A 24,814-nucleotide genomic window follows, 5' to 3' on the forward strand; every position below is an offset into this window, starting at 1 on the left:
TTTAATTTGTTTTCATATTTTACCTTTTTTTCACAAAACAAAATTAATTTCTATTTTATCCATATTTACATGACACATCCTAGGATTGATGCACAGTAAAATATTACTTTGGAAATCTAGACCAGGTCATTAATAACCATATTATCCACTTTCAGCTAAAAGAGTAAATTCTTGGAAAATCTTCACATTTTGTAAGGAACGATACATTTTTTTTCTGGCTAGATCTGACAGCTAGATTTTATGCTGACCTAGATGCATATACACAATTTAGTAGAATTCTAGCAGCCGATCCTCTCAAACATGTCAACCGCTGATCAAGAAAACATAAAAACAAGGCAAAAAATTCAGTTGGAGAAGGAAGCTGGTACTAAAGGGAGCCTAGAAGATATGCAGGTCTATTTTATGCAAAAAGTACAACATTATGTACTTGTATTTTATACAAAAACGTTCAATATTATTTTGTACTTTACCATGTGAACGCTGAGATGAACCCTGATAGGCTGGCAGTGTCTTTGAAGGTTAGTTTTTCCTTATATGAGAGTTGAGACTGAAGAGAGCCACTAAAATGAGAAGAGGAAAATCAAAAGAAAGAAGAGGAAAATGACTTTCAGCAGAGGCAGGAGCGGCAGGGATTAGGAGTGATAACAACCATCAACACTGACAACTTTTCTGGCTATTTTTTGCTCTCTGATGTCAAGAAGACCAGATGCAGAAAATGATCTGTGATTTCTAAAGTTTGATAAAAATATTTCAAGCCACTACTAGTCTTCACAAACCAAAGATTCACAAAAGAGAGAGCCCAGCCTGTTGAACAAGGTTAACAGAACATAACATCCATGTACAGTAAACCACTGGTTGAAAAGAGATGGAAAATGGTGGCATACTTTAACTCTAGAGTTTGGAGATAAGAAAAACATTGTATTTATTTCCATTTTTATAAAGTAAATAACTCCAGATGCTTAACAAGCTTTTAATGTAGACATCAAAAAAATCTGCTTTAGCAGGAAAGATATTAAAATATATAATATGTGTGATAAAAATCTACCCATTTAATGTGTTGTTGAGACTTGGATGCTAGGTATTTCGATCTACTCTTGGTTCTTTGTCCCACCATTTATTTCAGAGAGACCTTTGAAGCCATGGAGCACGTTTTGTGCATGGGTAAATAGATTATATATTTAGGACTGAATTCTTATCTTCCTTCTAAGAGCTGGGACATTATCAAAATACATTAGTTTTCAAATACTCTTCACCCTGATGTACAGTTATACTTGTTTTGATAACTTAGAATTTGTTACTCAATAAGTTAAGCAGAAGGAAGAAAAAATCTGTCTGGCAGAATGTACTGTATTATACTCTCTTTTGTGGTGTGTGTTTTTATTTTATTTTATTTTCATTAGAGAAGTTGTGGGTTTGCAGAATAATCATGCACAATGCAATATCCCACATAACTCCATATTTTTAGTATGTTGCATTGGTGTGATACAGTTGTTACAATTGATGTAAGCATATTTTTATAAATGTAGTATTAACGATAGTCCATGGTTTGATTTAGGGTTTAGTGTTGTGCTGTGCCATCCCTTGGATTTAAAAAAAATTTACTTTAGTAACATATATACAATCTAAAATTTCCCCCATTATTGACATCCAAATATATAATTCAGTGCTGTGAATTATATTTACAATGTTATGCTACCGCCACCACCATCCATTACAAAAACATTTCATCAACCCAAATACAAATTCTGTGCACTTTAAACCTAAACTCTCTATTCCTTATCCTCAGCCCATTCCCTGATAACCTATATTCTGGATTCTGCCTCTGTGAGTTTTCTTAATCTAATTATTTCATGTTGAGATCATACAATATTTTTTCATTCTGCGTCTGATTTGTTTCATTCAGCCTGATGTCTCAAGGTTCATCCATGTTGTCGCATGTATCAGAGCTTTATTTGTTTTTATGATAGAATAATATTCCATTGTGCATATATTCCATATTTTGTTTATTCGTTCATTGCTTAATGGACACTTGCATTGCTTCCATCTTTTGGCAATTGTAAATAGTGCCACTATGAACATTGGTGCACAAATATCTACATGTTCGAGTCCGTGCTTTCAATTCTTCTGGGTATATACCTAGAAGTGGGATTGCCTGCTTGTATTAGTTTGCTAATGCTGTCAGAATGCAATATACCAAAAATGTAACAGCTTTTAAAAGGGAATTTAATAAGTTACAAGTTTACAGTTCTAAGACTGTGAAGGGTCCAAATTAAGGCACCAACAAGAGTTTACCTTCACTCAAGAAAGGCTAATGCCATCTGGAACACCTCTGTCAGCTGAGAAGGCATGTGGCTGACATCAGCTGGTACCTTGCTTCTGGGCTCTGTTGCTTTCAGCTTCTGTTTCTTATAGGGGTTCCTCCCTTGCCTTCTGTGGGCCTTTATTCAGCTCCTCTGGGACACAACTCTAGGTTCTAGATTGCTTAGCATCTCATAGGAAAGCACATAGTTGTGTCTGCTGGGCTCTGCCCATGTGTAGGCATCTGCTCTTTCTGTCAACACTCCACTCCAAGCATCTCCAAACATCTGTGTCTGTCAACTCTAAAGCAACTTCTCTCTAAGTGTCTACATCTGTGTCAGCTCTGGGCTTTCCCCAAAATATCTCCTTTTCTAAAGGACTCCAGTAAACTCATCAAGATCCACCTTGAATGAGTGGAGTCATATCTCCATCAATCAAAAGGCCATACCTATAACTGGGGTGCCTAATCTCTGTGGAGATAATCTAATCAAAACTTGTACCCTACAATATTGAATCAGGATTAAAAGAAACAGCTGCCCCCATAAAATTGGATCAAGATGAAAATATGTCTTTTGGGGTACATAATAGTTTCAAATTGGCACACTGGTAGATGGTAATTTTGTACTTAACTTTCTGAGGGATCCCCAAACTGCTTTCCATAGTAGCTTCACCAAGTTGCATTCCCATCAACAATGTAAGAGGGTTCCGATGTCTTCACATCCTCACCAACACTTGTTATTGTCTGCTTTTTTTAATAGTACAATTCTAGAGGATGTGAAATGGTATAACATTGTGGTTTTGATTGGCACTTCACTAATGGTTAACAATGTTGAGCATCCTTCATGTACTTATTGGCCATTTATATATACATTTTTTGGAGAAATGTCTATTCAAGTCCTTTTAGGTGCGTATCCCTTAATTATTGGATTGTAGGAGACCTTTATGTTTTGCAAATATGTTCTCCTATTCTAAAGCTTATCTTTTCACTTATTTAATGGAGTCTTTTGATAAACAGAAGTTATTCATTTTAATGTTGTCAAAATTATCAATTTTTTCCTTATGGTTAGGTACCTTTTTGTCTTAACTAAGAAAGAATTCCTTATCCTGAAGTTATAAAGATATTCTTACCCTTCACATATAGATCTGCAAACCACCTGGAGTTGATTTTGACTAAGCTGTGTGGTAGAAGTCCACTTTCTCTTTGTTTCCATCTGCACATCTTATTGACACAGCACCATTTGTTGAAACTGCATCCTTTCCCCCTAGCTTCTGGTACAAACTCTTTTCATAAATTTAGTATTCACATATGTTTGGATCTATCTCTGAACACACAATTTTGTCCTACTGTCTATTTTTCCTTCTTACACAATAAAATTTTGTCCAACTTATTATAATTTTACATTGTATGTTGTTATTTGGAAGAGTAAATCTTCCCATATTTTTCTTCTAGAGTTTTCTGGATATTCTTGACCCTTTGCATTTCCGCATGAATTTTAGAATGAATTTATCAAGTTAAATGAGTTTGTCAAATTAAAGGAAAAAAATGCTTGAATTTTGAATGCATTGATATCCACACATCAATGGAAAGAATTGGCATCTTATAATATTGAGATGTGGTATACCTCTCCATTTATTTAGGTATTTTTTAATGTTTTTCTATAAAGCTTTGTAATATTTTCCATGAGGTCTTGTATATACTTCTTTCTTTATTTATTTATTTTTATTTTTATTTTTTTTACATGGACAGGCACCAGGAACTGAACCCGGGTCCTCTGGCATGGCAGGCAAGCATTCTTGCCTGCTGAGCCACCATGGCCCTGTATATACTTCTTTACATTTATTCCTTGGTAATTGATTTTTTAATATCAACATCTTATGGTTCTTTGAGATTTATTTTTTTAATTTTTAAACATATCCAATTTTTTTTACTTAAGAGACTTGTAAAACTAACCTATTCTAAAAATTCATTTGTTGAATTTTTGAACTTTTTAAATACATATTCACATCATATATGAATTAAAGTTTTATTTATTTCTTTCCAATCATAATGTTTTTCTTGTCTTACTACATGAGCTGGGCCTTCTGGTTCATTTTTGAAGAAATGTTGTCATATTGAATGTCCCTACATTCTTCCTAATCTCAGGGAAAAAGCCTTCAATATTTCACTATAATGTATAATATTTGTTGTGGTTTTACTTTTGATTCCCTTAACCAGATCAAGGTAGTTTTCTTCTCTTTCCAATTTGATAAGTTTATTTCATACATAGATATTGATTTTATACTTTAAAGTATCTATTTATATGATCATATCCTTGGAATCATTTTACCAATATTTGGTTTATTAATTTTATATTTATGTTTTATAAATGATATTGATCTACAATGTCCTTTTCATATTACCCTTTTTAGACATCACTGTATATTGTTAAACTGAAGACAAAACCGGTATTAAGAGATTAGAGAACATGAAGTTCAACATATAAACATGTATATTTGTTACATATAAAGAGATAGTAAATATAGTGCCTTATGTGGCAATATAGAAGAGTTTTATTGCAAGCCTTTTCATCAGCCAGCTGTATTATATTTTGCGAGTCATTTTTCCCTTTGATCTCTCTTACCTTTGTAAAATGAAGGTTTTCTTACATCTCTAGAGTCCTGTGATATGCAAAGAACTGAAACATGATTCATGTCTCTAAATATACATAAACTTACATTAACTGTGAATGAGAGAATGGTTTCTTCTTAAGTTCTTTTCCCTTCATCATAGCATATTGTCATTCTATCTGTAAGATGAAAAAATCAGTTTCTCCTCTTGAATTTTTCAGTTTTCAGCCAGTTGTTATGACTGCTTTAGTTCATTATTTATGGCACTTTGTATAGACCCACTGCTAATTTTACAAGTGGATACAGGTTGACTGTGCGTATTCTGCAGCAATGTGCCATAATCACTCAGGAAATGGACAGCAGAGCCAGACTGCTGAGTTCGGCACTCCCAGCTGCTCTATCAACAAGCCCAGTGTGTTATTTAATTTCTTTCTGCTACAGTTCTCCTCATCCATAAGAAGAGGCTAAAGCAAGTGCATGCTCCATGGGGATAGAGGATTATCTAATAGAAAAAAAACACTAAGACCATTGCCTGTTAAGCATATGTTTGCTCTTATTATAAGTATGAAAATATAGATATATGTCCATAATACGACTAGAAAATAAGCCATTTTCTTAGCTTTAAATAAATAAAAATAATTATGTATCAGCACAATTAAAATCTATTTTCAAGAGTTTATTTTTCACAAGAAAAATATTCCGCATTTTTGAAGTCTTGAACATGAAACCCCTTTCACCCAAAATACGACATCTATTTTGGCACTTAACATATAGGAAAAAAAATGTAAGCTTTAGGTGAGCTCATCACTTTTTAGTGTTAAAAGCTTTTGTGTTCCCAGCCATTGAATAAAACTTGGATTACCTCAGCATAAATTGACATGGAATTTCTTTTTCTGAACTGAGTGGGTGAAGGAATATCCATATTTTAAGAAAAAATATCTCACTAGAATCCAAAGATGTTCATTTGATTCCCAGTGAATACAAGTGAATTTATTTTTAGATTTTTAAGGCCAGCTTTCACTGAAGAGAACAATAAGTTGGTACTACTAGGAGTAAAAATGTTTTTAGTAGTCAAAGGACATACCCTTCCATTGTGTATATTTTCTTCTCATGAGTAAAGGTATTATGCTGAGGATTTTATCATGTAAGAAGAAATCTAACTATGATTACTGGTTTATCTAGGCCGTGAAAATTTTCATATTCCTCTAATTTCTGAGAATGTATTTGGTCATCTACAAATATATATAATAATGAAAGCCCCAGATCCATATTCTTTAGGACTCGAGAGTGGGAGCTGAGGTGGGCCATAGGGGAAGAAATGATGGATACCATTCACTGAAACAAATTTTATAGTACAACTGATTCATTATTTCATTTCCTTAGAAACTATTTCCCCCAGTTTTGCTATTAGTTATTGTAAGTGATGTTTTCCAACACTTCGGTCAGGTCTGGATATACTGTGTGGAACAAGAGATATATATTTGTTGTCCGTATAGGGAGAGTAACTTTACTAATCAAGAATCTTAGCTAAATAGAATTTTTGAAAGTTCATTTCATAAAATGTTTGGTTAAGTTTGGTTATATTACTGTATAAAAGAATATTTTTATACAAATGCACCTTCAGGTATATTATTTGTTTTTAATGCAGTGGTCTAAAAGTCCAGTATTAAGATGGTTCTATTTGGAAGGTAAACTTATTTTAGACTTATTTATGGTTCTCTAGAAGCAGAGCCTAAAACAGGGGTTCTTGTGCAAGTAATTTTTTAAGGGTATATTTTCAGGGGAAATCTATATGGGAGTGAGTGAATCAGGAGAAGAAAAGGAAAGAGGCTAAGCAAGTTTGTGTCTTTAAGTGAAATCTAGCCTCAGTTCGATCCAATAAAGAGCTCGGGGCAGAAATTGCACCAAACTTCCAGTCCTATCTTGACACAGAGGAGTGAGCCTTTGGACCCTGCAGCAGTCAATCATTCGCCATTGACTACCCAGATGGGGATGTAATTCCCAGGCACCTCTGGGCAGGACAGTGCCAGTCATGCAAGCACAAGCCTCCTGTGAAGTTTGCACTAACCTGCACAATATCCTGATGGCTTGCTGTGATTGAGGGGCCACCAGGATATCAGTGTGGCCAAAGGAGAGTGAGCCAGTGTGACCTAGAAGGTCCCCAAGGCCACTGTCAGGTCAGTATTTCACACGAAGTGCTCACAAGCCATTATACTAATGGATGCAGTTTGTTAGTTTTTTACAACAAGAATTACAGGTTAAACTCCACAAATGGGAGAAGTACATAAGGCAGGGTGCAAGGGAGACCAGGAGCTGAGATTCCAGTTTTATGCTCTCAGGGAGTCCTATGGCAGCACATGACAACACAAGTCCTATCACAGAACAATGTGTGACAATGTGTGTGGAGCAAGGCCAAGCGGAGAAGCCATCTGAAACTTGGTGTCCAGAGATTGTACTGGGGGTTGGTCATGTAGACCAGGTTTACCACCTACACCACTATCTCAGTCTCCAGCCCCTCTAGATGTCAAACTGATGCTGCATGGCCCAAGCCTCCCACCATAAATCACATCGTCAGTGTAGACTGCCCAGCATGGCCCAGAAGCCCCAGTTAAACAAAGGTACTCCTCTCGGTCAGGGCATTCCAAGGGCTTAGGGATTATGCCTCAGCAACTGAGGGCAATGGCCAAACCTTTCTTTGGAAAAGTTTAATCCTTTACTGCACAACCAGGCAGAAAGTTGAGATGATGGTAATGAGATGAGAGAGTGAGCGTTTAGGAAGTAGAGGGGCTCTTGGCATTGGAAGAGCTTTAGCTTTACCCTGAGTGGGACGGGCCAGTGAAAGGTTTGAAGTGAGTAGTGACATGGTGAAAAGATCACTGTGGATATTGTGTCCAGAATCGACCATAGGGATGTGTGGGAGACCAGTCAGAAGGTATTTGCAGGGTTGAGATAAGAAGTGATCGTGACTCAGATTAAAGAGAGAATAGTGAAAATGTAGAAAACTGTATAAATTCCGAGTAGATGGTCTATTTGGCAGGATTTGTTGATGGCTTAGATGGGCAGGAGGTAGGGATGTATGTCAGGAAATAAAAGAATTCAGTTCTCTGTGAATTTCTTCCTGACCACCCTTTTCTGCAGACCCCAGCCTCTCCCCTATGGCTGGGTGCATTCACTCTTCCTGCTTCTCTGTGGTTCAGCCTAGTTTCCTACATGCTGCCCTAGAAACTCAAGTTCTTCTCCTTAACAAAAGCAGAGCATTTAGCTCCCTACTTCATCTGGTCCCCAGGTCTACCTCTGCATATCCAAAGACTAATTCTCTTCTTTTCCCTTTAGAAACTACAGCAAGTTTTGGTTTTGAATAACTTTTCACCCCACTAGGCTGTCTGTGCTAAGCACTGTGCTAGTTATATATATGAAATCTATAATATAACAACCCCATATTTTAGATAGTTTCATTTTAATTTTATGGGGAGGGGGGACTTGTTCACATGGGTTAAGTGAATTGCTTAAGATAAACTATCCAGTAAGGAGAATTTCCAGAGCCTATCTGAATGGTACTAAATGTCTTTAAGGATATAAGTAAACAAATACCAGTTTAGATACGTGTACAAAGCTCTATGTGGGTAGGTATTTGACAGTCCTCACTGGTACTTAAACTGAACTGGCGTTCACTAAATTCTCAATAAATTATTGTGGAAAAAAATGAATCAATTCAATGAGACATTATTAATCTGGCATTGGAAACATGAAGGAAGGAGATCTTAATTCCTACTGTAGCTTCATAGTACATGCAATATGTGAAGAGGTCTGTGTTTAAGACCAAGAAGGATTTCAACAGATTGAGAATGGTAAAGAGAATAAGTTTGCTAAGGAAACACAAGCTAAGGAAACTCAAGGAGTTATGTAAGGCATTGTGTCTCTTCTGTGGAAAATTTAGACTTGAATCTAGAAAGCTCCTTGGTGATGAATTCCTTAGGGTGTTAACTCCCATGCTAAGAAGTCTATACTTCATTCTCTTTCCACATTGGAGAACTTTGGAGAGATATTAAGGAGTAGAAATCATGAGAACCTGTTATTCTATTTCTTTTTAGTGTTTTACCTGTGATTTTAGTTTCAAAAGTCATAACTGAGGGTGCACGGATAGTTCAGTGGTAGAATGCTTGCCTTCCATGTGGGAGACTCGGGTTCAATTCCTAGACCATGGACCTAAAAAAAAAAAAGTCAAAACTGAGTGGTTTCTTAAAAATGCAATTGTATTGAGATATATTCACACACTATACAGTTCATCCAAAGTATACAATCAATGACTCCCAGTATCATCATATGCTTGTGCTTTCATCATCACAATCAATTTCAAAATATTTTCATTACTCAAAAAAAAGAAAAAGCCTAAAACATCTCCTACCCCTTGTCTTGTCCTATAATTGACCCCTAATGATAGTGTGGTACATTTGCTACTGCTGATGAGAGATTAAGATACTACTTTATCTGTAGTTCATAGTTTGCATAGATGCATTTTCCCATGTCACATATTTTTTTCTAGTTCATGGAAGAAATTTTTTATATTTGTACTGTTAATCACTCATCGTTCACCACAGGATTTACTGTGTTATACAGTCCCGTGTTTTAAACTCTGGCTTTCCTTCTGGTAATATACGTGACTCTAAACTTCACCTATAACCACATTCACACAATTCAGCACTGTTAATTATATTCAAATAATTTGCTACCATCACTTCTATCCATTTTGAAACATTTAAATTCCACCTGGTTAAGAATTTTGCACATATTAAGCAACCGTTACCCATTCTCTATCCTCATTCTTTCTTCTGATAACCTCTATCCTCAATTCTATGTCTATGAGTGTACATGTTATAATTAGTTCATTTTAGTGAGATCATATAACATTTATTCTTTTGTGTCTGACTCATTTCACTCAACATAATGCCCTCAAGGTTTATCCATGTTGTTGCATGTTTCAGGACTTCATTCCTTCTTACTACTGGATAATATTCCATTGTCTGTATATACCACATTGTATTATTATTTAGTAATCAGTTGATGGGTGCTTGGGTTGCTTCCATCTTTTAGCAATCATAAATAATTGCCATTATGGACATAAATGTCCAAATGTTTGTTCGTGTCTCTGCTCTCATTTCTTCTGGTTATATGCCAATCGAAAGTATTGCCAGATTGGAAGGCAACTCTATACTTAGCTTTCTGAGGAACCGCCAAACCATCTTCCACAGTAGGTGCTCCATTTTACATTCCTACTAGCAGTGAATGTGTTCTTCTTTCTGTCTCCATGTTTCTCAAAAAGACTTAAAAACTATATATTTGGGGGTCTTAACAGGGCTTAGTGTGACGGGGTACCCATAGACTTTGATTTCATTTTCTTTTCATCATGAACCCTGGTTTACATTAGGAGTATAGATTACTATTTGTATTTTGTTGCATATTAAAGATATCAGGTTTGAAAATCAATTTTATGTATAGAGCAGTGAGTAATCAATTTAGGAAGCAGATTAGTTTTGCATTTTTTCAAACAGTCTTTACTTTTCATTCTAATAGGAACTCTATTGATTTCGATTATAATATTGTTTTACAGCAAAACATAACTGTGATTTGTATTCTCATGTTAAGCATTTATACTAATTTACCATGTATGTGCATTCTTTTATCTCTGCAATTATACTGAATGGGCCAGGTTTTCTTTTTAATGACGTTTTAAGAATACACTTAACTAAACATAGCAACAAAAGTGCATTTTGGCTGTTTTAATGAAACCGATTAATGATCTTGGCAGGTTCTCTATTTTTCTAAATTTTAGGACTTGCCTTGCATAAATCAGAAGTATCCAGACTTATAAATTTACAATGCCCATTCAAACTTTAAATGCCCTTGATTAATACAACTACATGTGATAGCAAAGTATAGCTCTGCTTTTAAGCTGTTAGGGAGAACATAAAATGATTATGGCTTGCAGTAAATGCTATTATGGTCCTAAGATGTTTCCTGAGGGACTCGGCAATCTCCTGCACTTTCTTTAAGACTGACCCTATCTCCTTGAAAACAGACGTGAAGGAGAGCTGCAGATGCAAGACCACTGTCAGGTCAACCTGTCGTGGTGCTGACAAGGCTCTGATATAAAACCTAATTTACAGTTTCAGAAGCACATCCATTATCCTTCTGATTTTCAAATAGAACATACATCAGCAAAATGATAAAAGAAAGTGCTTAAGAATTATGAAAGTCAAGGACTGTTTCATATCATAAAGTCACAACCCTTTTTGAATATTACTTTAAATTATACAGAGTTTAATAATATTCATGTGTTCTGTTCTCTGAAAATTAGTATCACAGTATTCCAACTATTGACAATCTAACAGTCATGGATTAACTATTGACTCCCTTTTACATTTAGGTGGATGGTATGGTCAGTATTTAGAAATTTTGTCATGAAATATAGATGCACCAGAACATTGATAGAAGGTCTTATATAATGATTTTTTTCCTGTTGGCTTACAGTGCCATTTCATCTTAATTTCCAATCGAACTTCAGATGGCATGTTCTTATTACTTCCTTTCTTTCTCACTGCAAACCTTTCTTCTTCCATTTACTCTCAAATAATGAATTACATGTAAACCAATCCTGTAACATATTTTTTGAAACTCTACTGCCTTTTAAAATACAAATTAACTTTAAATCGTCTATAGAAAAAAACTTGCATTTTTAAAGAAAGGATACTCTATATTATGTGATCATAAATTTCATTGAAATAATTGTGTGTTTTAGTAATTGGTGGTATGGATTAGATAATTTTAATATGTCTAGAATTCTCCAGATATTTTCTTATAATTGAATCAATACTTAAGCATAAATTCTTTATAATAGGTTAATTCATTAAAATAAGATTCAAGATTTGACACTTGCAAACAGAAATGAGGAAATACTTATTTTCTAGTTACTATAGTTAGAATTCAAGGTTATCCTTGACTTACTTAAACAGATTGTAATTTGTACTGCTTCATAAAATTTTCTTATGTATTAACTATATTTACTGGTTTTATAACAAATTTTTCTCCATAGCTCCACAAGATTTTAATGACACATGCTCAGCTTATCTCCTTCCTGTCTGATGTTTTTTAATTTAAATACAAATTAATATTTAAGATATGCATAAGTACAGAGATAAGAAAAATATTGATAGGCCAAGGCCTCAGGAATCTCAAACTTTTAAATTTATGTTCATATCTACATCACATTCTATCTCTCTCCATCTCTCTCTCTATTATTTATCTACCTAAACTTTAGAACTATTTGTCCTAAAAAGGTCCAGACACCTATTGCGTTTGACACCCTGGTTTGTTATCAGTCTGTCTATCCCATAATAAAGTTTCAGTATGGTAACAGATTTTTATGAAATTTAGAACAGTAAGAAACCACGACACTTCCCAGTTCTGGCCAAGATGGAATAGCCCCATTCCTCCCTAATCATCCCTCTCAGAGCTAAAAGACCCTGGAGAGAATGCAAGAAAGAAATTTAGGGAAACTCTTAGTGTTAGGAAGAAGAAGGTGAGCTCATTAGGGATAACAGTAAAGATAAAGGTACCTAAAAGGTAGTAAGTTTTCTTCATTTCACATCAAGTATTCAAATGTTGATACCAGTAGATATGAGAAGTTACACATGCATATGGTTTTATTTAGAACATCACTAAAACACGATATAAACAGATATATACACAAACACTTTGGATAAATAAAAATAGAATTCTTTAAGTTCAAGTAATATACAGAAAGACAATAAAAGGGAAACAAATAATTAAAAACATAAGGAAATAAACAAAAACCAAATGATTAAATTGCAGGCTTAATCCCTAATGAATTCCTTTAAATGTAAATGATCTAACTATACCAATTAAAAGACAGAGATTGAAAGAGTAGATAAAAATGTAGCCAACTATATTTTGTATGTAGAAACTCACTTCAAATATCAAGGAACTGAAACCAACAGGATCTAATTGATATTTATATAATACTCCATTCAACAACAGCAAAATACACATTCTTTTAAATGTCCATGAAATATCCAAGAGAGAGCATATCCTGAGTCATAAAACAAACTTTGATACACTTAAAAGTGCTGAAATCAGTTAGAGTATGTTTTCTGTTCATTATGGAATCATCTTAGCAATGAATGACAGACAGATAAAAGTAATATCTCTAAACACTTAGAAATTAAACATTCTTCTAAATAATCCACTAGTCAAAGAAGAACTCTTAGAGGAAATTAAAAATACATATTTAGAACTGAATGGAATCACAGTACAAGATATCCAAATTTGTGAGATTCGGGAAATTACAGCTCTGTGTACATGCATTAAAAAGGAAGAAAGTTCTTAAATCAATATTCTATGCTTCTGCCTCAAAAAGCTAAACAAAGAAGTGCTATATAAACCAAAAGCAATCAGAAAGAAGGAAATAATAACAGAAATCAATGAAATTGAAAACAGGAATATAACAGAGAAAACAATGGAACGGGTATGTCTTGGACCAGATGAAAACATTTGACCAGCATCTTGTAGGACTGACAATGAAAAAGAAAATGCACACAATAATATCTGAAACAAAATATGGGATGTAAACTATGGCACTTGCAGCCATTAGAAAGATAATAAAGGAATACTACATCCAACTCTTTGTGCATAAATTCAACAACTTACATGAAATGGAACAATACCTTGAAAATCACAAACTACCAAAACTCACTCAATATGAAATATATAGTCTGAATAATCCTGTAACTACTAAAGAAAATGAATTCATGATTAAAAGGCTTTTGAAAAAGAACTCTCCAGGCACATATGGTTTCATTGGAGGATTCGACTAGACACTTAATGAATTAGCACCAATTCTACACGAATTTCTTCGCCTAAAAAAGAATCTTCCTAACTCACGAAATCCAGTGTTACTCTGATATCAAAACCAGACAAGAACAATACATGTAAAGAAAACTACAGGCCACTACCACTCGTTAAATTTGATGTAAAAATTCTCAATAAAATGCTAGAAAATTGATTTCAGCAATAAATAAAAAGAAACCATGACTAGAAAACTATTAAGTTTAATTTTTAGTAATGTATCTTGATTAAAAACAAGCTATATAAATTGAAAGTTTCCATCCTAAGAACTAAAAAAGAACATATATGAGTAAATTTCAATCAGTGTGCTTTTTCCTTAAGAGTTATAATATCTTGGCATTCGTTTGGCTAATTCCTCTTTTAATCAACACGTTTCTACGTCTTTTTATATGATGTTAATTGATGTAGAAGTAGAATGTTTACACTTTCACAGTCATTATTGATATTCTAAATGGCATTATTTCTTAATTTCTACCTGTTGTTGATATATCTAAATTCAGTTTGTATTTGTATCTTGATCTTATACTCAGTCACCTTGCTAAAATCTCATTATTTCTAATAATTTTCCTGTAGGCTCATTTCAGCTTTCTATATTGACATCACATCATTTTTGAATAATGATTATTATATTACTTTCTTTTTGAATCCTTTCAAATTTTTCTTCCCTTTTCTAACTGTGTTACACACCCTTCCCCATAGATTGTTAAATAGAAGCTATTACACTGGACATCTTTTTTTTGTTTCTAATATCAAGGGAATGATTCTCTTTCCATTGGTAAAAAAAATTATATTTGCTATAGGTTTTGGTAGCTACTTTTATTATATAAAATAATCTTTGTATGTAGATAGCAATTTTTATGATGAAACCATGTTAAATTTTGTCAAATATTTCTGCTATATCTTTTGAGGTGATTATTTGCTTTTATTCTATTATCTATTAAAATATAGAAAATTACATTTCTAGATTTCTGCTTTGAAACTATCCTTGCATTCCTGGAATGAAATCCATCTGTTCATGGTGTGATAGATAGATAGATAGATAGATAGATAGATAGATAGATAGATAGATAGATAGATAGTTAGCTTTGTCTACCAATACTTTATTATTTTTGTATTTATATTCATGAGAGAGAATGGATTATTATTTCTCTTCTTATATTATTTTCTGCATGTAATTTGGTTTCTAAGTTGGAGTTACCTTAGAGAATTAGTTGGGGGTATATTCCATATTTTTCCCCCTTTTATAAGAGTTTCTGTAATATTATAATAATCTTTAAAATTTTGGTAAAACATTTCTGGGATATTTAAGTTTGTTTTATTTATGTGAATATTTCTAACTATTCATTTAATTCTCTCTATGTAATGGTTTATTTAATTATTTAAATGTCACAGGAGTATTCAATCTTGATACTTTCTGCATCAATTTTCTGTTACATCTTTAAAGAATTTTCTATTTATCTGAGTTCTCAAGTTTATTGGCATAAAATTATTTATAATCATATATTTTTAATCTCTGATCTGTTTGTAGTTATACTATTTTCATTCTTATTATTGTTTGTGTCTTCTATTTGTTTTTGGTGAACAGTCTCAAAAGATAATTTAATAATTATTAATATTTTTGAAGAGAATTTTTGGATTTATTGATGTTATTGATCATATATTTGTATTTAATTTTATACTTTTATTCTCTGATCTGTATTATCTTCTTATTTCTCATTTATTTTGTTTTATTCTATTCTTTTTCTAATATGAATTGGGCCCTTAACTCATTGATATTTACCTTTACTAAAGGAAATATACAATGGCATACATTTCCCTGTAAGTACTAATTCTGTGGTTTCTCAGACATTTTTTCTGTTGTAGCTACTGTTCAGTTATCAAAATTTTCATATTCCAATTTATTTTTTGTCCATGTGTTATGTTGAGGTATAAAAATTTTAAATATTTAAATGATTTTCACAGTTATTTGTTATTTTTTTTTTTGTACGCTGTATGGCGGGGTCACATTTCATTCTTTTTCCATGGAGTATCCCATTATTGCAGCACTTTGTTGAATTTTTTGTTTGTTCGTTTGTTTTTTGTTAGTTTCTTTTTTGGGGACTAAGTACATGGGTTGGGACTCAAACCCAGGTCTTCCACATGGCATATGCTTTTTAAATTTTTATTGATTTATTTTTTTGTATGCTGTATGGTGGGGGTCACATGTCATTCTTTTTCCATGTGAGTATCCCCTTATTGTAGCACCATTTGTTGAGTTTTTGAATGTTTGGTTTTTCATTTGTTTGGGAAGTGCATAGGCTAGCACAGTTATTTTTTTATATTGAACTTTAACTTGTTGCAATATGAAAAGAACACAGGGTTTATAGGATGTTGTTGTGACTTGCTTTATGGCCCAACACATGCTAGATTTTTGTAAAGTCTCCAGGAATGAGAAATCACTAATTTTTGTGTGCAGAACTCCATAATTTAAGCCCATTAATTGAGTTGTTCAAATGCTTTATGTTTGTGTGTGTATTTGTGCTTTTTGGTCAGGTAGACTTATCAGTAAGGGTGAGAGCTATGCTGAAATCTCTTACTATGTTGGTAGATTTGCCCGTTTCTCTCTGTTGCTTTATAAATATTTTGTTTATGTATTTTCAGGTGATTTCACTAGGTACTTAGAGTCTAGAATCATTATATCTTCCTGGTGACTAAAATTTTTATCATTATCTAGTTCCCCTTTTATCCCCTATCTTTCCCTAAAAAATGTTTGTTTCTATTTTGACTGTTAATAGCTCCTCCAGCTTTCTTGGGTTTAATGTTTTCCTGTAATATATTTCTCATAATATTTTCACATCCTTGTTTGTTTTTGTTTTGTTTTGTTTGTGTGGCCCTCTTGAAAACATCCAATGAGCTGAGTTTTGTTTATCTTACTCAATTGACAGTTTTTGCATAATTTAAACTATTTACATTTATTGTGATCATTGATATATTTGGATTTGCTTCTACCTTATTTAAGATTTTAATTCTTTCACTTATTTTATGCCCATTTTTCCTATTTATTGACAATTTAATTGATTATTTTATTACTTGTTCTACGTTTCTCTCTCTCTCTCTCTCTCTCTTTTTTTTTTTTTTTTGGAATTTATATGCTACATACCTATTCTTTTCTTCATTGTCTTTGAACTGTTATCATGCTGAGTTTCCTTAATGAAATCTAAGAACTCTCGCCCCAAGAGTGTAAGGAACAGTAGAATACTTACTACGATCACCTCTGTCCTAATCTACATGCTACTATTCTTCATTCTTTTACGCTGTCCTTTTAAAAGGCCACAGATTAGACAAAGGTTTATAATTTCAAATGGGTGGTTGGATCCATGTGTGTTTGTCATTGGATTTGATCACCATTCTCTTTGCATCTTTACCGTTCTTCTGAAATCATGTTCCTTTTTCTTGAAGAACAGCTTTACCCCTACCATTAGGAAAGCACTCCTGGTGCTAAGCTATCACATTAGGGTAAATGTGTTTATTTTACCGTTATTCCTGAAAAATGAGTTTACTGGTCATGGAGTTATAGAATAATAGTGATGGTCTCTCAGAACTTCAAAGATACTTTTCAGGGTGCCCGGGTGGCTCAGCGGTAGAAAGTGGGCCCTCCACACCGGAGACCCGGGTTTGACTCCCAGACCATGCACCACCACCCCCCAAAAAAGATACTTTTCAATAATCTAGTTTCTATTGTCGGTGTCTGCTATTACTCTAATTGTTGTTTATTTGTAGATGATCTGTCCTTTTCTCTCTGGTTATTTTTATAATATTCTTGTAGTCTTTATTTAAGCAGTTTTCTTCTGGTGTCTAAGCATAGACTTCTTGTTATTTGTGCTTAGATATACTGGAAACACTGTTTCATATATCTGGATTTGGAAAATTCACAGCCATTATGTTTTCGAATATTTTATCTCCTATATTCTTCCAGGGCTTAGATGCATGTTGGAATTTCTTATTCTCTTCCTCATGTCTCTTAACTTTAACAATTATTTTCACATCATTTCTTCAGCTATATTTCCTAAGTCACTAATTCTTCCTTTGGCCTAGAAAGATTAAGTTGAACGAAAGAATATGATCAAATTTTACATGGATTTATTCATTGAATTGTGAAACACTACTCTAAGGAGAGCATTTCTTGACTCTCTAAAGTTCATTTAAACCTATTTCCTATTCCCTTAAAGCACTCAGATACTCCAACGACAAACTAAATGCATGTATTGGCTTGATATGTTTCACTATAAGACAAACTCATTCCAGGACTTTCAACTCAGAAGTGAGCCTAAATGATTTTTGAGACGCCTGTTCAGAATAACTTTCCTGGCGGGTATCTCTTTTCTGTTCTTATAGCACTTAGTGCTATGCCTCCCGTTTCTTACCGTCACACTCCCTCGTGACTGCCCGTGTGGGCCACGCTGCACCGCAAGCTCAGCCCCTCCCTTTCTCTGCCATGGCAAAGTCTCTGGGGGCATCCAGGAAGACGCCTTGAGGGAGAGTCAGAGAAATCAAATCCACCTGAGTGCTGAGTCAGCACATGGAGAATCTCCCTGGAGAGAGGAGAGACTAAAGTTATGGTCCTCACATCTTTTGTTTAAAACTTCTTGGAAGATCAAGGCCTGCCATGAATAGGGTCGTCTTAGAGAGTGGTCTGGACAAAGCAGACTTTTCCTCTGTGAAAAATAAACCTTGTTTTGTTAAGCCACCGGGAGTTTGGAGGTAGTTTCCTACTGCCACACGACCTAACCTGTCTGGACCGCCACTGGTCTGGGACGAACGTTATTATTCCTCCTTTACAAGTGAAGAGACACTGTTACAGGGCTTAAATTACTAGCTCAAGGCCAGTATGCGTTTTAGCCAGGACAAGGTATTTTTATTCATAGCTGTCTTCTGTAAACCTTTCTGTAAAGTTTTTCTCCTCTGTGAGGATGAGACTTTCTGTTCCAAAGGAAAGGTCGATGGAGAGGAGGGTGAGAAAGTACTGGTAAAAGAGAAAGACTCCACATGAAATAAACCGTAGTGTAACATTTATAAGCTTTTATAGGCTCAGAAGAGCAGGCTTCCCTTTAGCTCTTACCTGCTGAATTTTACTTGAAATTATTCACTTAAGCCACTATATATTGAATCTAAATTCTATCCTACTTTCATACAGGTTAATTTCAGAGTTGCTGATCACATGACCACGTGTTTGCTCTTACATCCACAGTGACACTCTGCAAGTGTCTTATATTTGATATTAAAGAAGCTGTAAATACTAGCATTAATAGTACACCTTTTAGATTGATAGCACACCTTTTGGATTTTTCAGATAATTTTCTTTTCTATACTTAAGGGCTCACAGATTTTCAATATGATAAACTTATTACATATATCTGTCAGGTTATCCTGTTATCTTCTTAGGGTTATCCCAAATAACTGAAATATCTATGCAGTTTCAAGGCAATTCAATTGATGCCTCTTTCCGTCTAAATCCTCTTTATGTTTCCTAGAGAGAAATTCTGCAGCACAGCTAAAGGGTTTTTAAAGAGAATGCCACAGGATGCAGCCCTTTCAGGCTTTAAAATATTTATACACCTTACAGTTGTATATTCCAGCAGGCGCCCTTTTCCAAAATAATTTCATTTCAGTTGGAAATCTGTTGAAGTCTGTAACCCTCCTCCTTGAGTGGTTTCACAATTACAGTTGGGAAGGTCTTAGTACAATTATATAGGTTTTATATACCTGTCACATTTATGTGCCAATTTAACTGAACTTTGAGCCTATAATATCTATTTCTGGCTTGTGATAAAACTTACTAGCTGTACTTTCACCGTCCTTAATTGTTAAATTATTGAATAATCTTCTAGATTTCCAGATTTCTCTTGAATTAATTTTAGGCTAATAGACATCCCAACATAAATCGTTTTTTCAGGCCACCTGCTATTTTGTTTCATTTTCCATTTCATTTGTCCCTTTACCTTATCTTTAGCTATTGATATTTGATTGCCAGAGCACTTTTCATCTGTTCTATGATTTGCTATGTCTTCTGCAGAGGAGTGCAACACTCATCATTTCTCACCAATTTATTCTCTATGATATCCATATTTGCTTCCATTTCAAGCATAAGTTTCTTCTAAATCATGCTTTGATCACTCATTCTGCTTCATATTTAACAGGCATAAAGGTTTTAGTGGGTTTAATAGTTATAAGAAACATGAAAAAATATACAAATATAGCACCACGTAGTAGACTTAAAAACAGCTTAATGTCCAGTGAATATCATCTGATGGTGATGGAAAAGATTTGATTGCATGCATAATTTTATATGAAATAGACTTGATAGGCTAAGTTTTATAAATATAGGAGTTTCTGTAGTCCTGGTTTTTACTGTAGTCCTGGTTTTTAAATAAGGGAAATAATTAACCCTGTGGAAAAATATCCCTACCCCCAATAAGTTTATAATCAGGGAGCTTTTCTCACACCCCTTTCATATTTCAAACGGCAAGTAAAATGAAATAGATTAGATTTTTTATATTAACAGATTGTAAACTCTGCAAGTGAGATTAGAAATATTTCCACTTTGTGAAGTATCCTTGCTATTTCCATTTTGATTACTTTACTAATTCATAATTTGAATTATTGGTAAAGTGTCCTTGACAGGATGCTCCAAATAAAGCCTATGTAAGCTATCTATGTACACACCGACGTGCAAACCTGGTAATCTTTTCACAGAAGGAGAAAAGTGGGCTGTGCCAGATGAACACTCACAACATGCCAAGCCTCCCTCCTACAAGGTTACATTTTATTGTTTCACGATTCTAAAGCAAATTAAAGTGTCTTGTTTACACCTGTCTCATTGATGTTACTAGGTCCTGGGCACTGTTCTCACTATGACAATAGAAGTCAAAAGCAGGATTGGTGGCAGCTTGTACAATGTTCTCCCACCCTCACTAGGGAGTGAATAGCATTTTAGGGAAGTCCCCATAAGACCAGATTTCTTTTACATTAATTTTGTGCACCTTTATCGGGTTACATTAAAATAATATCATCAAAGTGTACAATAATGTAAAGGAGAAATGCATATAATGGATCCTCATAGCTGCCAATATCCTCATGAGACAAAGCAGGTGACAACTGGAAAAAATAATATAAAGAGTAGTTTCCTTTGAAATAAGGAGACTAACTATGAGGAACATATTGACAGCAAAATACCTTTAAGTATGTTCAGTTTACTATTTTGTTGTTGGTGGTCATTGCTGAGTATAAGTCACTATCTCTGGCAGAGGTGAAGGAAATCCAGGACCAGCTTTCAGCATCTAGCAGAAGTGCCTTGGCTACGTATGCCCACAACCCCATATCAGGTTAGAAAAAAATAAAGGCTGCATGAGTCAGGGAAAGGAGAAATTACTTCCAGTGTATGCTGATGGTAGAAATGATTTGTGAAAAGATTTTGAAAGTACTTGCATGATATTTCAGATATGAATACATAGATTAAATTAGTTTATTAAATTGAGTGAAAAAATAATAGGAAAAAAGTTTTTTGAAGATTAAAAAAAAGTAATGGGACATCTGGTTAGGCCGAGTATATATATCTCCATTTCATCATGAAGCTCCACTAGAATGCGATTTTTTTTAAAAAGCATGCATTCGAAAAAGCATGGGACATAGTGCAACCATGTTGAAGAAGCTGCGGGTGGCCGCTGGGCTGACGAGGCGGCAACGGTGCTGAACACGATGTCCTTGGAGGTGATGGGGCTCCCGCAGGGATGGCAGTAGGAGAACTATATGTCTTGGATCAAGAAGGAGATGATGCTACCAGTAATGGAGCCAAGGAGAAACCTTTTGAAACAGGTCTAAAGGCTCTGATGACAGTAGGAAAGAACCATTTCCTACTGTTTATGTAGATACACAAAAACAAAATGAAAGTCCTTTAATCCAGAGGTACTTTAATCCTGTATAGATTATTGTAATGCCTGGAAGCATCTAGAGTATATTAACCAGGCAATCAAAAAGTATTGGCAAAGTCCCCTGAGGGAGGAGAGAAAGACCATAGAACTATTAAACCTTACCATCAGGAAATACCCCAATACTGTGTCAAACTTTAGGAACACCCAAATCAATACGCCATACTCTTAATCATGAGACTTGCTCTTGTGACACTTATGTAGGTAGCATAGAAGCTTAGACTACCTTTAGGCATGCCTAAGAGTTACTTCTGGAAGACCTCTGTTGTTGCCCAGGTGTGGCCTCACTCTCTCTAAGCCCAACTCTGCAAGTTAAATCATTGCCCTCCCCTCTATGTGGGACAGGACATCCAGGGGTGAAAGTCTCCCTGGCAACGTGGGAGAGGACTCCCAGGGGTGAATCCAGACCTAGCACTATGGGATCAACAATTCCATCCTGACCAAAAGGGGGAAAAGAAGCATAATTAATAAAGTATCAATGGCAGAATGAGTTCAAATAGAGTCAAGAGGCTACTCTGGAGGTGGCTCTTACACAAGCTTCAGTTAGACCTTGCTACCTATCATAACCTGCCACCCCCCAACCAGGAACATTCCTGCCAATCCTAAAGAACACCTAGGGCAATTTATAAGATTCCACAAGGGTTCCAATCACTACAGTAACTTGCCAGAAACCTACAACCTCCAGATGGGTCCCTGGTCCAGTTAAGTCCTGAAACATAGCCCAGCTTCTCCAGAACATCAGATAGTTCCATCTCTGTACCCCATATTAGTGATGACCCTTCCAATGTGAAAAATTTAGAATTGCCATAGCCCAAACAACCCTAATGAGAGGTATGGAAAGATCAAAGTGATGGTGAAATAGAAGATAGGACTTAACAAATGAATATGAATGCTGATATCGCTTTTAGTCTCCAGTATTTTAGAGTAGCTAGAAGTAAAAACCTAAAATTGTGAATTGTAACCCATGTCAAAGTCTGAAATACGTTCTGCAACTAATTGTGGTGCTGTGCTTGGAAATTTAAAGCTTTTTTGTATATATGTTATTTTTCGCAAAAAGAAGGGAAAAAAGTTCACTTGTCATGATAAAAAAGTATTTAAGCCCTCTAGCCTCCTATATTCTGAAGCAGCTAGAAGGAAAAATATCAGAGGATCATATGGTAGCCCATGACAAACTCTGGGATCTATCCTGTAACCACTTTTTGAAGACTGCTTTGAAAACTACTGCTTTTTTTATTTCTCTGCTTTGTATATATGTTATACCAAAAAAAAATTTTACCAACAAACAAAAACAACAAAATGAAAGGTGAGATGTTATTTCCAGATCACAGATGAAGAACATTTTAAAAATGTGGCATAGGGAACAAATGAGGAGTGAATCCTGGGAAAAGAAAGAGGCAGAAGGCAATTTGTGGAGAGGAAATGAACCTGGAAGAAGTTGAAAAGATTACCATTAAAAATGATCCAAGTCTTCCACAGCCAAAATGCATGAAGATTGTGTTTGAAGCCCACAGAGGTCAAAGAGTAAAGATGTTTGGTTGGGTCCATAGGCTGCCTAGGCAAGGAAAGAATTTAATGTTTTTGGTGTTGCGAGATGGTACAGGTTGTCTGTAGTGTGTCTTGGCAGTGTTATGACAGGGTGGTTCAGTCAACCGAGAGCAGTGCCACTGAGTATGGAGCTCTAAACCTCATGCCAAAGGGCGAACAGGCACCAGGGGCTGTGAACTGAACTGTGACTTGTGGGAACGAATTGGTTGGCCCCTGTTGGAGGAGTCGATAACCTGATCAACAAAGAGTTCGATGTTGACATCCAACTTAACACCAGTCACATGGTGATCTGAGGAGAAAACATGTCCCAAATCTTAAAAGCATGGTCCTTGGTCACCAGGTACTTTAGAGGCTACTTCTTTGGTAGATGATGCCATGAAGTGACTCCTTCAACATTAGTACAAACACACGTGGTGGTGCTATACTCTTCAAGTGTGACTGTGTCTGGGAGGAGGTGTTTTTGACTCAGTCCTCTCCATTGTACCTGGAGACCTGCCTCCCAGAGCTGGGCCATGTGTCCTGCATCGCCCAGTCCTACAGGGCAGAACAATCCAGGACACACAGCCCTGGCAGAGTAAACCCTTGTTGAAGCAGAGTGCCCTGTCCTGAGCCTTGAGGAGCTTCTGAACTGACTGGAGGACTTGGTTTGTGACATGGTAGAGTCTTACACTCACTCGCAGCAAGCATAGTATATCAGCTCAACCCAAACTTCAGGCCTCCCAAACAGCCTCTCAACTCTTCAGATGCCATTGTGTGGCTAAGCACAATATATAGAAAGAAGATAGAACTTTCTGTGAATTTGGAGACGATCTCCCAGAAGCTCATGAGAGATTGATGTTGGACACTATTAATAAACCAGTCTTGCTGTGTCGATTTCCTGTAGAGATCAAATCCTTCTATATGCAGCGATGTCCTGACGATTCCCACTGAGTCTGTCAAAGTGTTGATACCTAATGTTGGTGAAATTGTGAGAGGCTCAGTGTGTGCTGGGATAGTGAAGAAATGCTGGCCGGTCATCAAAGGAAAGAGATTGACCCCTCACCCTAGTAGTGGTATACAGATCAGAGAAGATATGGAACATGTCCCCATGGAGGGTTGATTCTTAACTTGGATTCTAAATAGGTATCACATTCGAGATGTATGCTTATGCCCTCGGTTTGCCCAGGGCTGCAAGCCATAACCAGTTCCTCCTGAGTCAGCATTAGGAAAGAGTACAGTTCATGAAAGGAGCAGACTGCCTCTTAAAAATAAAAGTCAAAATCTTCCCTTTTTTGTTCCATCGAGGTATAAATTTCTGTTTTCTCTTTCTGTTTTCTATCCCTACTACCCTAAAAAGTAATCCAAATTACTTGAACATCAGGTGACATTGATGTTGTCATTTTAAGGAAACAAAATCCATTAAAAATTTTTGGCGTATAACCTTGTGGCTATCGATTCATTTCAGTACTTTGATATACAGATACACCATGTGTTCTAGT

At 35.2% G+C, this 24,814-nt stretch overlaps 1 protein-coding gene and 1 pseudogene across 4 annotated transcripts in view; both read left to right on the top strand.

The window, feature by feature from the left end:
* The window catches only part of PACRG (parkin coregulated), a 544,801-nt gene that overhangs the window by 31,319 nt on the left and 488,668 nt on the right, over window positions 1-24,814 (top strand). The window lies entirely within an intron of this gene.
* On the top strand, window positions 21,594-24,516 carry LOC143649556 (asparagine--tRNA ligase, cytoplasmic-like; annotated as a pseudogene).

This window comes from Tamandua tetradactyla, chromosome 11 (assembly GCF_023851605.1).
Source record: "Tamandua tetradactyla isolate mTamTet1 chromosome 11, mTamTet1.pri, whole genome shotgun sequence".
Taxonomy (NCBI): domain Eukaryota; kingdom Metazoa; phylum Chordata; class Mammalia; order Pilosa; family Myrmecophagidae; genus Tamandua; species Tamandua tetradactyla.